General features: G+C 40.8%; 1 protein-coding gene and 1 long non-coding RNA gene across 2 annotated transcripts in view; one reads left to right on the forward strand and one right to left on the reverse strand.

Moving 5' to 3' along the window:
• SCD5 (stearoyl-CoA desaturase 5) overlaps positions 1-17913 on the forward strand; it is a 171579-nt gene that overhangs the window by 136396 nt on the left and 17270 nt on the right. The window lies entirely within an intron of this gene.
• On the reverse strand, positions 12004-12437 carry LOC116524469. Its single transcript, XR_004257340.1, has 2 exons — positions 12343-12437; positions 12004-12247 (listed from the first exon to the last, which is right to left on the reverse strand). It is a non-coding gene; the product is annotated as an uncharacterized LOC116524469 (long non-coding RNA).

A 17913-nucleotide genomic window follows, 5' to 3' on the forward strand; every position in this document is an offset into this window, starting at 1 on the left:
TTAACCTGTTTCTCTTTTTCTTTAGAATTCTTTAAAAAAATTTTTTTTAATTTTATTGTTTATTTATTTTTTGAGACTGGGTCTTATCACTCAGGCTTCAGTTCAGTGGCAAGATCATAGCTTAATATGGCCTCAAACTCCTGGTCTCAAATGATCCTCCTGCCTCAGCCTCCTGAGTAGGACTAAAGGGACAACCACCATGCCTGGCTAATAAAAAAAAAAAAAAATTATAGATGGAGTCTTGCTGTGTTGCCCAGGCTGGTCTTGAACTCCTAGCCTCGGTGATCCTCCTGCCTTGGCCTCTCAAAGTGCTGGGATTACAGGCATGAGCCACCATGCCTGGCTTCTTCTGGGACTCTAATTACAAATTTTATTTTATAGCATTTGATATTGTCCCAGAGATTATTGGATGTGCTTCACTCCTTTTTATGTTTCAGTTTGGGTAATTTCTATTGGCATACCTTCAAGCTTACTAATTCTTTCCTCAGCTATGTCTAGACTGCCTGTGAATACATCAAAGGAGTTCTTCATTTCTGATATTGTTTTTATTTACCAGATTTGCATTAGACACTTTGATAAAATCTCCCATCTGTTCATGCATGTTCACCTTTTCCATAGACCCCTTTAATGTGTTCCTTGTAGTTGTAATATCTAAGCTACTTCTGAGAATGGGTCTGTTAATTTATCTCTTGACAATGATTTTTGTTTTCACTTTTCTGTGACTCAGTTTTAATTAAATGCTGAACATTATGTCTGTAAGAACAGAAAGACCAAGGTAAATATTATTTATGCGTGGGAATGGGCACATCTCTTCTTTCACACCTTCAGTATGTGTGGGTGGAAGGGTTGGGGCTGGGTCAATTAATCCGAAGTTGAGCTGAGATTTTACTGTTGCTATTATTATCCTTAGTGCACCACAGACTTCAGTGGATGGCTGCTCTTACTATGTGCTTAGCGCCTGATGTGCGAGAGGAGTTTTCTAAGTATTCATTCTGTCCCCTCAGCTTTTAGCTGTCCCTGCACACCTGTGTCACACAGTAGGTCTTTCTCTGTGCTGCTGCTCCTGCACAAAGGGTGGACTTCTATTGCTTGTTTCTCCGTGCATGGCTCCTTATAAGAATATAGGGTTTCTTTGTTGACCTGGTCCAGTATCAGTCTCAGGCAGGCCTCATGTGCCTGAACCTTGGGGTCAAGCCTTTCTCAGCTTTCCCGTCTCTCCTGCAGTAGCTGACCTCTGCTTTTGAGCAGTGCAAGGTCCTGGGCACAGCAGGTTTCCCGCCCCTCCTCTAGGGGCAGAAGACTTTTCCTTCTGCCCCTAGCAGCCATCCACTGAAGTCTGTGGTGCACTAAGGATAATAATAGCAACAGTAAAATCTAAACTCAGCTCAACTCCGGATTAATTGACCCAACCCAACCCCTCCCACCCACACATATTGAAGGTGTGAAAGAAGAGATGTGCCCATTGCCAAATATAAATAATATTTACCTTGGTCTTTCTGTTCTTACAGACATAATGTTCAATGGCTCTTTGCTTATGTCTGGGAGGTGAGAGTTTCCCACTACCTCCCCCAGAGACAAAACAGATTTGCCTCAATTGCTCTCCCAGAGCAATAGACTTTTGCCCAGTCCTAGAAGCCAGAAGATGTTCCGTAGTCCTCCAGTAGCTTAAACCCCTTTATGCCTAGTGTTCCATTATTGGAACACTAAGGATGTGGGAGAAATATCCTACTGCTCAAGGTCATTACCAAGGTCTGACTGCAAAAGTTCAAAAAACTACATCCTCAGGCATAAAGGGGCTAAGACTTTGCTTTGTAAGAGAGGGTCCTGGGGAACAAGGCAAGGCTTTGTGCCTGTTCCCAGTAGCAGCTGATCAGCTCCTACATGAGTATGTGGCAGAGGGGGTCCTGCTCTCCTACCCTGTCACCAACCTTCCTTGTGAGCACCCAGTGGGAGGCCCTAGAAGAAAGCTTGAGTGAGTACAAACTCCTTCGTGTCTGAGGTTTGAGCCTATCCCATACTGGCCTTCAAGACTTTGTGAAACTTTTAGCTCACATCTTATCTACTTGTGTGGTAGCCATCTCTTTCTTCCTTGCTTTGACAAAAGTGAAGCCATTCATATTTATGTGTACTGTTGTTTCTGGGTTTTGGGGTTCAGGGGAGCCCTTAGCTCCCCTGAGAGGACATTTCTCCAGGTTCTTGGTCTATCACTCCCCCAGGAATGGGAGAGGAGACCATGGCACAGTGTGCTCGTAAATACCGGACACAAAAGTTTTTGCAGAAAAGTGATTTATTTAGGTAGAGAAAGAGAAAAAGGAGAAGAAGAGAGAAGGAAACAGCTAGCTCTCACACCGAGAGAGAGAAAGAAAAGCCGCTCTCACACTGACTGAGAAGGGGTCCCAGAGGGGGAAAACCAGAGAAGGAAAGCTCCTCTCACACTGAGTGAGAGAATCCAGAAAGATGGAATCCAGGAGAGGAAAACAGCTGCCACACTGAGTGGTAGGGAATTGAGAGAGAGATGACATTTAAGAGAGGAAGACAAGCTTCCACGAGACAGTGTGGAAGGGGACTCCAGAGGGAAAATCCAGGAGAGAGAAGGACAGCTTCCACAAGAGAGTTCGTGGAAGGGGATACAAACATGGAGTCCGAAGGGGTGTGGAAGAAGGGGACTTTTAACCTGGGAGGAACCCCCACCTTCTCCAAGACCCCTGGCCAATGAAAGGATTTCCTTAGAACTTCTGCTGGAGTGATTGACTTTTGACTCTTTCCCGCCCACCCCCAGGAAAATTAAAACAGAGACCGTTAAATCCCTTGATGGAGAGATATGGGAGCAGGGCATGGAGCTGGGAAGTTCTTGCCCTTAAAACTATGCCCCCTTGTGGACCTGAAAAGAGAACACATTCCCTCACTGTCTCTCCTTGGGTGGGTTTATGACTCTCTTTGGAATTCACATTACTTAGTTGCCTTGTGACCTTAGCTCTTGATGAGTTAAAGAAAAGTTATGGTTGTGTATGTTAGTCAGCTCTTTCTCATTGTTGAGGTGAGAGCAATATTCCCTAGTGACTTTCTACATCTAAGCAGACACAGAACTCTGCATCCTATTTTATAATCCATATTTCTCATCTAACAAAATACTGCAAAATCTTTCTAGTTTAATGGCTGCTTAATATTTTATTGTGAGGATGTATTAGATGTGTCATAATTATTTTTGATAAACACTGATGAACTATCATCTTTTTTGTTTGTTTGTTTCGAGACAGTTTCACTCTTGTTACCCAGGCTGGAGTGCAGTGGCGCGATCTCGGCTTACTGAAACCTCTGCCTTCCGCGTTCAAGCGATTATCCTGCCTCATCCTCCCGAGTAGCTGGGATTACAGATGTATATCACCATGCCCAGCTAATTTCATATTTTTAGTAGAGATGGGGTTTCTCCATGTTGGTCAGGCTGGTCTTGAACTCCGAACCTCAGGTGATCCACCCACCTCAGCCTCTCAAAATTTTTTTCTTTTTTGAGAGAGAGTTTTGCTCTTGCTGCCCAGGCTGGAGTGCAATGGCTGGTCTTGGCTCACTGCAACTTCTGCCTCCCAGGTTCAAGTGATTCTCCTGCTTCAGCCTCCCAAGTACCTGGGATTACAGGCGTCCATCACTATGCCCTGATAATTTTTTTTTTTTTTTTTTACAGAATCTTGTTCTGTCATCCAGGCTGGAGTGCAGTGGCATGATGCTGGCTCACTGCAACCTCTGCCTCCTGGCTTCAGGCAATTCTCCTGCCTCAGCCTCCCGAGTAGCTGGAATTCCAGGCACCCGTCACCATGCCCAGCTAATTTTTGTATTTTTAGTAGAGACAGGGTTTCACCATGTTGGCCAGGCTGATCTTGAACTCCTGATCTCAGGTGATCTGCCCACCTTGGCCTCCCAAAGTGCTGGGATTACAGGCATGAGCCACCATGCCCTATCTTTTTTTTTTTTTTTTAATCATTAAAATAATGGTATGATGATCAACTTCATATGTAAATTTTTGACCATAGCTGTGATACTTTCCTGTAGCTAAAATCTGAATTGCCAAGTCAAATACTACGTAAAACTCTCGGCATTTGATACCTATTTTCATATGAATTTCGAAATTTTTGATTGCAATTTTATGTATTGGGCTATTTACAACATTACCTTTTAAAACAGGTAGCTGGGCATGGTGTCTCATGCCTGTAATCCCAGGACTTTGGGAAGCTGAGGTGGGAGAATTGCTTTACCCCAGAACTTTGAGACCAGTCTGGGGAACATAGTGAGATCCTGTCTCTATCAAAAATAAGAAAATTAGCTGAACATGATGGCATGTGCTTGTAGTTCCAGCTACTTGGGAAGGTGAGACAGGAGGATTGCTTCAGCTCAGGAGTTTGAGGCTGCAGTGAGCTAAGATTGACTCACTGCACTGCAGCCTGAGTGACACAGGGAGACCCTGTCTCACAAATAAATATAAATAAATAAGATACACTGTTACTTTCTCTACCCATGGCCAAAGACACTGTCTCTTAATTTCTCTCCTGTTTTGTTGAAGAGAAAAATCTGACACAGTGGAAATGTCCCCACGTCCCTGTCCAGAATCCTCCCACCTCTCAGTGGAAGAAGAAAGTAGAATGATCACAAAATCTGGTGCGTAGATAGGTGAGTTAACAGATAGGGTATGTTGCAGATTTCTCATGTTTACTCTCTCCAGTTCTCTGAGCTAGGACATATGACTCCATAAGTCATGAATGTCACCTTAGTGCTGTTTTACAACATGGAAGACTCTTTTTCTAAAGAATCTGGTTAATGCTGGGCTAGAAAGAGAGTGGCATAGGAGAAAAATTTGTTTAAACAAGAGGCATCTGAAGCCATAAATGCATATATTAAGGCAAGACATGGACTGATTAACTAGAAACAAATCCATTATTTTTGCTGTCCAACTTGTTCGTTCCGTGAGATGATTTGTGAGGTTGATGTCCTTGTGACAGCAATTTTGTGAAAATGTTAAATAAGGCTGAATTCCCTTTTAAAAATTGAGAGTATGATTCATTCATATTTGTGAAATGTAAGTACATTTTCTCTCTTACTGCTGCAAACTACTGACAGTGATGTATTATGGAGACCCCTTGTCAGCTGACAGTTGAAGTGGAAATATTGTTGTAAGTAATGAATTTGTTGATAGCTGTTCCATTACCCAGAATGAATATTTAGATTAGTCATGTGCAGGCTGTCATGTCAGAGCCACCAGGAGCTTTTGCTTTGATATAATTTACTCTAATTCCTCAGTGCCCATCTCACCATGTTATATCCTATTGAATGTGTCAAGGGATGATTAGATTGAGAGATGCAAGGTTTTGTTATCGATACAATTTCTACAGGAGCACTCGCGAAATTAAACCCTTGCTGAACAAACCTGGGTAGAACTCTCAGCCATTTTCTTTATTCTTTATCAGTACACAGCACATCCAGAGACAAGGAAGGACCCTCCACCAAGAGGCTGCATGTGAGATGCCTTGTAAATGGCACCAAGGGCATATATTGAAAGTCACCTTTCCCGGATTACACCTTTTAGCTTTGTTACATACTCATTGAAACCACTCTGAAAAGTGCTGCTTGATGCCGCATGCCCTTTCTGTGTCCCTGGAGGTATTCTGAAGGTCAGAAGAGAGAGGCACAACAGTGAGTGAGGCTTGGTGATAACATATAGAATAACAGACAGGGACACCATACCCAGGCCTTTTTTAACTGTGTGAAGCATAGACAGAACTGCAGTCTGTGCTAACATTAAGTTCTTTATTCATTCAGTCAGTTGACACAAGAGGGAGGTAAAATATGGTCCTAAAATCAAAAGATTTCAGTTTTGTCATTCTCTCTCTGAGATTCTGTTTCCACATCTAGAGCAGGGTAATGATGATACCTACCTTATAAAATTATTGGGTGCATATATTAGTTAATATATGTAAAAATACAGAGGAGATGTGCAATAAATATTGTGTTATCAACTACACATACAGCACTCTATAGGAGATATTCTTTATAAAGACTTTAGGTTCTAAAAGGCTGTGCAGGTATTTTTTTTTTTAATGAATCAAAAGTGACTAAGTGGAGTTTAATCTACCATTTCCAGATGCATTTCTATAAATAAAAACATAAGTATAGTCTACTTAGAGAGGAGAGTTCCGTGGATGTCTTTTAGGTCTGCTTGATCCAGAGCTGAGTTCAAGTCCTAAACATTCTTGTTAATTTTCTGTCTCATTGATCTGTCTAATATTGACAGTGGGGTGTTAAAGTCTCCCATTATTATTGTGTAAGGGTCTAAGTCTCTTTGTAGATCTCAAAGAACTTGCTTTATGAATCTGGGTGCTCCTGTATTGGGTGCATATATGTTTAGCTTTTCTTGTTGCATTGATCCCTTAACCATTACGTAATGCCCTTTGTCTTTTTTGATCTTTGTTGATTTAAAGTCGGTTTTATCAGAGACTGGGATTGCAACCCCTGCTTTTATTTGCTTTCCATTTGCTTAGTAAATATTCCTCCATCCCTTTATTTTGAGCCTACAAGTGTCTTTGCACGTGAGATGGGTCTTCTGAATACAGCACACTGATGGGTTTTGACTATCCAATTTGCCAGCCTGTGTCATTTAACTGGGGCATTTAGTCCATTTACATCTCAGGTTAATATTATTATGTGTGAAAGTCAACAGAATATACATTCTTCTCAGCACCAAATCACACTTATTCTAAAATTGACCACATAATTGGAAGTAAAACACTTCTCAGCAAATGTAAAAGAACAGAAATTGTAACAGTCTCTCAGACCACAGTGCAATCAAATTAGAACTCAGGATTAAGAAACTCACTCAAAACTGTACAACTACATGGAAACTGAACAACTTGCTCCTGAATGACTGCTGGGTATAATAATGAAATTAAGGCAAAAATAAATAAGTTATTTGAAACCAATGAAAACAAAGACACAATATATCAGAATCTCTGAGACACAGGTAAAGAGCAGTGTTTAGAGGGAAATTTATAGCACTAAATGCCCACAGGAGAAAGTGGGAAAGATCTAAAATTGACATCCTAACATCACAATTAAAAGAAATAGAGAAGTAAGAGCAAACAAATTCAAAATCTAGCAGAAGACAAGAAATAACTAAGATCAGAGCAGAACTGCAGGAGATAGAGACATGAAAAGACCTTCAAAAAAATCAGTGAATCCTGGAGCTGGCTTTTTTAAAAGATTAACAAAATAGATAGACTGCTAGCCAGACCAATAAAGAAGAAAAGAGAGAAGAATCAAATAGACACAATAAAAAAAGATAAAGGGGATATCATCACTGCTCTCACAGAAATACAAACTACCCTCAGAGAATACTATAAACACCTCTATGCAAATAAACTAGAAAATCTAGAAGAAATGAATAAATTCCTGGACATATACCCCACCCCAAGACTGAACCAGGAAGAAGTTGAATCCCTGACTAGACCAGTAACAAGTTGTGAAATTGAGGCAGTAATTAATAGCCTACCAACCAAAAAAAAAACCCAGGATCAGGCAGATTCACAGCCGAATTCTACCAGAGGTACAAAGAGGAGCTGGTATGATTCCTTCTGAAACTATTCCAAACAATAGAAAAAGAGGGACTTCTCCCTAACTCATTTTATGAGGCCAGCATCATCTAGATACCAAAACCTGGCAGACACAACAAAGAAGGAAATTTCAGTCCAGTATCCCTGATGAACATCAAAGCAAAAATCCCCAATAAAATACTGGCAAACAAAATCCAGCAGCACATTAAAAGGCTTACCCACTAGAATCGAGTCAGCTTCATCCCTGGGATGCAAGGCTGGTTCAACATATGCAAATCAATAAACGTAATCAATCACATAAACAGTACCAATGACAAAAACCACATGATTATCTCAATAACAATGCAGAAAAGGCCTTCGATAAAATTCAACACCCCTTCATGCTAAAAACTCTCAATAGACTAGGTATCGATGGAACATGTCTCAAAATAATAAGAGCTATTATTTATTTATTTATTTGAGACAGAATCTTGCTCTATTGCCAGGCTGGAATACAGTGGTGTGATCCCAGCTTACTTCAATCTCTGCCTCCCAGGTTCAAGCAATTCCCCTGCCCCCGCCTCCTGAGTAGCTGGGACTACAGGCATGCAGCACCACGCCCAGCTAATTTTTTTTTTTTTTGTATTTTAGTAGAGACCAGGTTTCACCCTGTTGGTCAAGATGGTCTCCATCTCCTGATCTAGTGATCCACCCATCTCAGCTCTCAAAGTGCTGGGATTACAGGCATGAGCCACAGCACCAGGTCAAATAAGAGCTATTTATGACATACCCACACAAAGTATCATACCGAATGGGCAAAAGCTGAAGTATTCCCTTTGAAAACTAGCACAAGGCAAGGATGCCCTCTCTTACCACCCCTATTCAACATAGTATTGGAAGTTCTGGCCAGGGCAATCAGGCAAGAGAAAGAAATGAAGGTATTCAAATAGAGAGGAAGTCAAATTGTCTCTGTTTGCAGATGACATGATTGTATATTTAGAAAAACCTATTGCCTCAGCCCAAAATCTCCTTACACTGGTAAGCAACTTCAGCAAAGTCTCAGGATACAAAATCAATGTGCAAAAATCACAAGCAATTCCTATACACCAATAATAGACTGACGGGCAAATCATGAGTGAACTCCCATTCACAATTGCTACAAAGAGAATAAGAATAAAATAACTAGGAATACAATTTACAAGGGATGCAAAGGACCTCTTCAAGGAGAACTACAAACCACTGCTCAAAGAAATAAGAGAGGACACAAACAAATGGAAAAATGTTCCATGCCCATGTATAGGAAGACTGAATATCATGAAAATGGCCATATTGTCCACAGTAATTTATAGGTTCAATGCTATCCCCATCAAGCTACCATTGACTTTCTTCACAGAATTAGAAAAAAACTACTTTAAATTTTATATGAAACAAACAAAAAAAAGAGCTTGCATTGCCAAGACAATCCTAGCAAAAAGAACAAAGTTGGCGGCATCACACTGCCTGACTTCAAACTATACTAAAAGCCTATGGTGATCAAAACAGCAAGATATGGGTACCAAAACAGGTATATAGACCAGTGGAACATAATAGAAGCCTCAGAAATAATACCACACATCTACAACCATCTGATCATTGACAAACTTAACAAAAACAAGCAATAGGGAAATGATTCCCTATTTAATAAATGGTGTTGGGAAAACTGGCTAGTCATATGCAGAAAACTGAAACTGGACCCCTTCCTTACACCTTATACAAAAGTTAACTCAAGATGGATTAAAGACTTAAATGTAAGACCTAAAACCATAAAAACCCTAGAAGAAAACATAGGCATACCATTCAGGACATAGGCATGGGCAAAGACTTCATGACTAAAACACCAAAAGCAATGGCAACAAAAGCCAAAATTTAAAAATGCGATCTAATTAAACTAAAGAACTTTTGCACAGCAAAAGAAATTATCATCAGAATGAACAGGCAACCTACAGAATGGGAGGAAATTTTTGCAATCTATCTATCTGACAAAGGGCTAATGTCCAGAATCTACAAAGAACTTAAATAAATTGACAAGAAAAAAACAACCCCATCAAAAAATGGGCAAAGGACATAAACAGACACTTCTCAAAAGGAGACATTTATGTAGCTAACAAACATGTGAAAAAGAGCTCATCATCACTGGTCATTAGAGAAATACAAATCAAAATCTCAATGAGATACCATCTCACGCCAGTTAGAATGGCGATCAAAAAAAAGTCAGGAGACAACAGATGCTGGAGAGGATGTGGAGAAATAGGAAAGCTTTTACACGATTGGTGGGAGTGTAAATTAGTTCAACCATTGTGGAAGACAGTGTGGTGATTCCTCAAGGATCTAGAACCAGAAATACCATTTGACCCAGCAATCCTGTTGCTGGATATATACCCAAAGGATTATAAATCATTCTACTATAAAGATACATGCATACATATGTTTACTGCAGCACTGTTCACAATAGTAAAGACCTGGAACCAACCCAAATGCCCATCGATGATAGACTGGATAAAGAAAATGTGGCACATACATACCATGGAATACTATGCAACCATAAAAAAGGATGAGTTCACTTCCTTTGCAGGGACATGGATGAAGCTGGAAACCATCATTCTCAGCAAACTAACACAGGAACAGAAAACCATGTTCTCACTTGTAAGTGGGAGTTGAACAATAAGAACACATGGACACAGGGAGGGGAACATCACACACCAGGCCTATCAGGGGTGGAGGGCTAGGTGGGGATAGCATTAGGAGAAATACCTAATGCAGTTGACAGGTTGATGGGTACAGCAAACCACCATGGCATGTGTATACCTATGTAACAAACCTGCACATTCTGTGCATGTGTCCCAGAACTTAAAGTGTAATTAAAAACAAAACAAAAAACATAAGTAGTCCCATCAAAGCTTAAAACCAGGAGTACTTGTCTCTTCCCTACATTCTATTAAATGCTTTCCCCCAGTGTGGACTTCGGATGTCTACAGTACCTTCATCTGCCACTTCCCGACCAGCTGATGTTCTACTGATTTGGGTGGTCTCCAAACTCAGCAACCTGGAACTCATGGAGCCACCCTTGGCTTACAGTGGACATGTCAGCAACAGCCATTTCACTGTGCTTAGGCTTAAGTTCCCTCATAAACTCCTGGCCTTCACCAGCATTAACAAAGTTTAGGCCCAGAGGGTAATGATGATATCTACCTTACGAAATTATTGCGTGACTAAGTTAGTTAATACATGTGAAAGTTAATTGTCGCTAACCTTTAGCTGCAGCCTCAGAAAGTTTCCTTTTTCATTTTGCCAATCCCTGTTCCTTCCTCACTGATCCCTATTCACTCCTTAGCCTTAAGAGTTCTTCCTGCTGTGCCATGAGCCCCCTGCAAAGCTTGGCGTTCTCTCATGACTTTCAGTTTGAAAAACCATTTTTACTTTTGTTTTTATCCTAATTATGTGCTTCTTTTTAGCAGCATCTTAAAGACACTCACTACTTTTTTACTTTTCTAACTGATGATGTTACTGCCGTTCATAAAACATCTCAGAACTGAGCACAAACCCAGCGAACACACCCCTGACTAATGAACAAAGTGTGGCCAAATGCTTGCTTGTGGCCACTAATACCATCTGCTGATGATAGGTAAAAAGGTTGAAGGCTTTCTCCACCTTGCTTTGTTCATACCTGTGAACTTCCTTAAATGGAAAATTTATAAGCAGAGGCATTTCTATAATGAGGGGTATGAAAGATACAAAGGGGAAAAAAGAGATAGTCCTTGCCTTTATATATCTTCTAATTTAATTGGAAAGAAAAGGCACACACTTATGAAATAGCCAGGGACTCCCAAATTTGTATATGAAAGCGACACTGTAGTAGATGATGATATTAAGAACCAAAGGGGATTCACAATTTCGGAGGGAATGATAGAATGAGGTTCTTGAAGGAGTCTGCATGAAGTGATGGTTCTTTGTCACTGGCAGAGTGAGGGCGTTCCCCTGATAGCGCTCATTCTTCAAGAACAGAGTTTATTCTCAGTTAAGACTTCTTTTATATATCTCAGTAAACGTTAAAAATTCTCTATGTGTAGGTCTTACATGTTTCTTTTTTGGTTTATTTCTAGACATTCTATAATTTTTTTGTTATTATCAACAGGAATCGCTGAGCTTTTATCACAGAGTGAGAGGGACTGTGAGTAGACGCTCAGACATCCAGCCTTCCCTCCCTAGGTATCCTAGGCTGACAGTGGGAAGTATCACGTTGACCAGACAAGTTGCAGAGTGCCACTCAGAGCCACCTACCTGAAAGGTAGGTGGCCAGAGGCAGGGGTTCCTGATGGAGAGCCAGTGTCTAGATATTTGATGTAATCCCACTTTGGAAATTAGAAGTTCACATTCTCCCCTTTGTGCTCTTCTTAAAGAAATGCTTTCATGGGTTCAAAAAATTAAAAAAAAGAAAAGGTAAAACATAGGCTAGCTATCTTCTTAGGGAAAGACATCTCACTGCAAAGAGTAGTCTAAGAGTCAAATTCTTAGTCTAAAATATGAAAATTACAAAGATGAAAAGGGATGAATTCCCAATGAAAGAGACACCAAAGAAATCATTGTCAACCTACCAGCTGAAGAAAATTCTTGCTAGAAATTGACTGTGGACAGGGTCCCTGTCCAAGTCACTTACTTCTCTTCACACTGCCTGTTTTCCTATGAAACAATAACATATCTGACACACAGAATAAAAGAATACTAGTGCTGAGACAATGTGATTTGTCAAAACATGCTCATTCACTTTGGGAGGCTGAGGTGGGTGGATCACTTGAGGTCAGGAGTTCAAGACCAGCCCAGCCAACATGGCAAAACCCAGTCTCTACTAAAAATGCAATAATTAGCTGGGTGTGGAGGCGGGTGCCTGTAATCCCAGCTGGGAGGCTGCTTGGGAGGTGGAGGCAGGAGAATTGCTTGAACCCAGGAGACAGAGGTTGCAGTGAGCCGAGATTGTACTTGAGATTTATGAGAGTCTGTCTCATAAAAACAAACAAACAAAACATTCTTATTGACTCAACTGGAGTGTGCTGGCTCTTCTGTCATTTGACTTTCTTTATAAACCTACTCTTACCAGTCTTCCATTTCAAAGAAAAGAAAAGCAATTACTCAGATGTCCTAACTATAAAGAGATTTGGAGAAACTACATATGCATATATGGTTCTTAGTTGGGCAGAATTTGAAAGCTTATCTATCTATCTATCTATCTATCTATCTATCTATCTATCTATCTATCTATCATCTATCTCTGTGTCTGTCTGTCGTCTATCAGTGACTTTCAAATTTTGCCCAACTAGTTCTGCCCCACTAAGAACATGGATTTTTGTGATAATGAAAGCTTTCTCTTACAATCAGAGGGCCAATATTTGCTGTAAAGTACTGAGAGTTACATGTCATATATGACTGTAAAACATTTTAGGACAAAAATGTGATGTTAAGAGTCTCAGAATCCCAGGTGGTGGTGAGGGGATTTCTGGATCCTGAGGGACCTTTTGGATCCTGAAGGTCAAGTGTTTCCAGAGAAAAAGAGGAATTGAAATTCGGAAACACATTCTAATGTGGGAGCTCAGGCAGGTGGAGATTCATAGCTGTGGTGGCTCTATATGATAATGCATTTATTTTTCTTTGTGCCCTTTGCATCTTTGCACCCTTTGTGTCTTTGCTAATTATTAACTATACCAACTACCAGGGTATGGGGGACCAAGATTTAAACCATTCAAACTTCGTATTGAAAGTTTGGGTACAAGTTGTATTAGAGGAAGGGATGATTAACTTGAGGGGTCTCAGGTTTAAGTCTCTCTCTCTCTCTCTCTCTCTCTCTCTCTTTTTTTTTTTCTTTTTTTTTTGAGACAGGGTTTCACTTTGTCACCTAGGCTTGAGTGCAGTGGCATGAACAGGGCTTACTGCAGCCTCGAACTCCCAGGCTCAAGCAGTCCTCCTGTTTCGGCCCCCAAGTATCCAGGACTACAGGCGTGTACCACCACACCCAGCTAATTTTTGTATTTTTAATAGAGACAGGGTTTTGCCATGCTGCCCAGGCTGTTCTCAAGGGATCCACCCACCTCACCTGCCCAAAGTGTTGGGACTACAGGTGTGAGCCACCGTACCTGACTGAGGTCTTTCTCTTCTAATTGTCACCAGCATCTAATGTGTCCCCATCTCCTCCGTTACTGTGGAGTATTATGAGCTGGCATTGCCTTGCATATAAATAGGCAAAACATTTACTTTGAAGTGATGCCCCTCAGATACTCTTTCAGAATCTTTTTACTCTGGAAAATTTAAAATTCTAATAAGCCCAGTATAAGTCTGCATCAACTCTTGGAATAACAATAACAGCTTCAAGTTGTTATTTTTTACTATTTCTATAACATTCTTTGTCATATTGATTTTAGTGTATTGAGGACCTACTGTGCACCAGACACTTTTATGTGCATATAAAAGTTCTCTTCCTTATCTCTATGCACGGTACAACCTGAGGCTCTGAGAAGTTGAGTCAGTAATATTTTGTAAATGGTAGAATTGGAATCTAAACCCAACTCTGTGTTGGTCCAAAGCACATGCTCTTCGTACCGAGTTACACTGTCATAATATTCAGAGGGAATAATGTCTTTCTTCTTCCTCCACTTCACCCAGTTGCCTGCTTACTTTGCTTGTATGTTTTATATTTTATTTCATTTCTGAGTTATTCAGAATAAGAAATTGTGTTTGCTTAATTATGAATCAAAGCTGTCTCCTGCATAAAACCTTTTAATAACTTCCTCTTGGGAAAAATTGCAACTCTTATCTCAGTGCTATGGCCATGGTTGCCCTATCTCTTGGTACTTCTGTTTTGTACCTCACTTCCTACTAATGCCATTCCCCTCACACTTCAGCCTATGTCATGATGCTGTGCCTTTGCTCATGTTTCTTTGGAAGTGTAGTTCCAGGACCAGCAGCATCAGTGTCACCCGGGAGCTTGTTAGAAATGCAGGATCTCATGCCCCACTCCAGACCCCAGGTGGTTTGAATGCACAATAATGTCTGTCTACAATAATGGTTTTGAGAAGCACTGACTTGGAATGTTATTATGTTTTTCGCCTAGCCAATTGTTTTCTACATTTTAATTATTTTATTTTTTTGTTTTGTTTTCACTCTTGTCTCCCAGGCTAAAGTGCAATGGCACGATCTTAACTCACTGCAGCCTCTGCCTCCTAGGTTCAAGTGATTCTCCTGCCTCAGCCTCCTGAGTATCTGGGACTATAGGCTTGTGTCACCACACCTGGCTAATTTTGTATTTTTTGTAGAGATGAGGTTTTACCATGTTGGCCAGGCTGGTCTCAAACTCCTGACCTCAGGTGATCTGCCCGCTTTGACCTCCCAAAATGTTGGAATTATAGGCGTGAGCCACTGCACCTGGCCAATTTTTTAATGTTTTATTTCAGTCTGTTTTTGGGGAACAGGTGATATTTGGTGACATGAATCTCTTCTTTAGTGGAGATTTCTGAGACTTTGGTGCACTGATCACCTGAGCAGTGTATACTGTAGTTAATGTGGAGTCTTTTACCCCTCGCCACCCCCAACACTTTCCCCCAAATACCCCAAGTCTAGTAGTGTATCATTCTTATGCCTTTGCGTCCTTATAGCTTGGCTTCCTCATGTGAACAAGAACATACGATGTTTAGTTTTCCATTCCTGGGTCACTTCACTTAGAGTGATAGTCTCCAGTTCCACCCAGGTTGCTGTGGTTGCCATCATTTCATCCTTTTTTATACCTAGCCAACTTTTATTCATTCTTCAAAACTCACCTCTAGGAAGCTAAGGTCAGTAGTTCTAAAATGTAGTCCAAAGACTGTTGGTCAGGGGATCCCCAAGACCCTTTCAGAGGGTCTGTAAGGTCCTCTTGTCCAACTACACATCTGTGTGAGACAGACTTTTTTATAGACTTCAACCAAAACAATATATGGCAACAGACCGCCTGCAGCAGCAGATACAAGAATCCAGCTGCCTCTCATAAAGCCAGACATCTAGGAGATCAGCAAAGATATCACACTGTGCCATTCTTCACACTCCATCTTTTCGTTGCATTGAAAAATACAGTTTTTTCCTAAAAATATGTAATTTATTTAGCATGTAATAGGTTTATTATTTTAATGAATTGATATATTTAATATTAATTTTATATTATTAACAAGTAGACATATATTTTATATGTAATCTTTTCTTTCTCTGGATTTGAGCTTTGTTTATAAAATAATAGCACACAAGCTTTTGCTTCAAGTCCTGCCCTCTGGAGAACCCGGGCTAAGATATTGATCACTATCAAGGAAGATCAAGTTTGTTTCATAAACTCTGATTAAGAAGGCAAAACAAAAAAAAAATGAGTAATTATTTCCATATGCAATTAATGTATTTATTTTCTACTCCTCTTACTATCATCCCCAACATAAACAATTTAAAAGTCTGGGTAATCGAACATGTAAATCTTCAACTAGGAAGAAAACTCAGTTACCTAAAATGATTATCTTCCCGAGTTCTTACAGCGCAGTTGGACTGAAGGGACATCAAATAATGCAATAGTCATAGTTGAGAGGAGATCTATCAGGGTGGGCTTTCTGGAGTAAATCAATCTTGAGCTGATTTCTGAAGACTAGAGAGCTTTAGGAGGACAACGCAGCCTGAATACAGGAAGGGAACCCTTGTAACTTTTAGAGCCCATTGTTGTAGAAACGAAGAAGCTGTGTTATATCAGCCTGTTCATTTTTGCTTTCAACAAGAAAAGTGGCCAGCAAACCTAATGCATTCAGCTACATCAGCTGATATTGATCATGCAGGTGGCTGAAATAACTCCATTGGCTCTTTTCCCATATGGAGGCTGACTGGCTGCTGGTGCGTAGCTCATTATTGATAGAGTTGTTGGAGTTTTGGAGTTAAACTTGCTCCCTTGAATGGGGTGGAAGATTGTACTCTGTTGTCCTTTCTGCATAAGATCTACATATATGTAGGCTAAAACAATCAGGGGAGCACACATGGGCACATACATAAACACACAGGCACATATGCACATGTGTATATGCACTACTATCTAGTGTCACTGTCATTCCTTTAAAAATTTTGCTACCAAAAAAAGTAGAGATGGCTGGGTGTGGTGGCTTATGCCTGTAATCTTAGCACTTTGGGAGGCCAAGATGGGTGGATCACTTGAGACCAGGGGTTCGAGACCAGCCTGGCCAACATGGATGAAACCCTGTCTCTGCTAAAAATACAAAAAAAAAAAAAAATAGCTGGGCATGGTGGTGCATGCCTGTAATCCCAGCTAATGGGGAGACTGAGGCAGGAGAATCGCTTGAACCTGGGAAGAGGAGGTTGCAGTGAGCCAAGATTGCGCCACTGCACTCCAGCAGAGCAAGACTCTGTCTCAAAAGGGGGGGAAAATGCCAAAGCCAGAGAAAAGTATATTTTATTTGCTGCATTTCAAGGTTCTGAAGAAGATGCTTTTGTGAAGCAGTGGTCTGCCCTCTGCATCCTCCACAGGGGAGGAGATGCAGCCAGAAGGTACAGGCCATTCATATGGATGATCCAAGTAAAAGGGTTTCTTCTGCAGAATGCTTATCATGGAGTGGCACAGGGGAAGAGATGTCAAGACTAATTGACGGTCGAAGCTAGCTCTGGAGTAGTTTGATTACAACTTTCTGAGAATACTTCAAACACAGCAATCCTAAGTGCTTTCACTTAAAGACACTGCACACAGGAGAGACAAAACCCATTTTCAACTTAAACAATTCAAAAAGTTTGGAAGTTTTACTGCAAAAGTCCACAGGGCAACCCTCAAAATGGCCTTCCATTTTCAGATCTGCATCCAAGCGCATCACATATTTCACCTCCCTGTGGGCAATGCCAGAGGAGACAAAGGAGGGGAGAGAGAATGTTCCATGCATTTGCAAACTGTCAGGGCATATCATTTGTCCTCTAAATAAGTGTTTACTAAGCATCTGCATGATTTTGCCTGGTCCCCTACAAGATGCAAAAATTGTAGGGAAAATGAATTTCTGGCCCGCCTTTAAGTGAAATAAAAAACCAAACATGTTTAATCAAGATGCCAGTTGACAGCTCATCGCTCATCATTACGGTACATTTGTGGGGCTGTCATTTCTTTCTCACCCGTTGTGGTGTTTGCTTCTTTTCACATTTCCTGAGGCTGGCCCCCTTGGAAGTCGGCAGGTCATTTCCCCTCCCTTCATGCTCTAATAGATTTCACTCTTGAAGTCTCACACACCACCAGCTCTGGACTGCTGTGTTTAGGGTGAGCAAA

Source organism: Sapajus apella, unplaced genomic scaffold, assembly GCF_009761245.1.
Source record: "Sapajus apella isolate SASKATOON/1434 unplaced genomic scaffold, GSC_monkey_1.0 scaffold45, whole genome shotgun sequence".
Classification (NCBI taxonomy): Eukaryota; Metazoa; Chordata; class Mammalia; order Primates; family Cebidae; genus Sapajus; species Sapajus apella.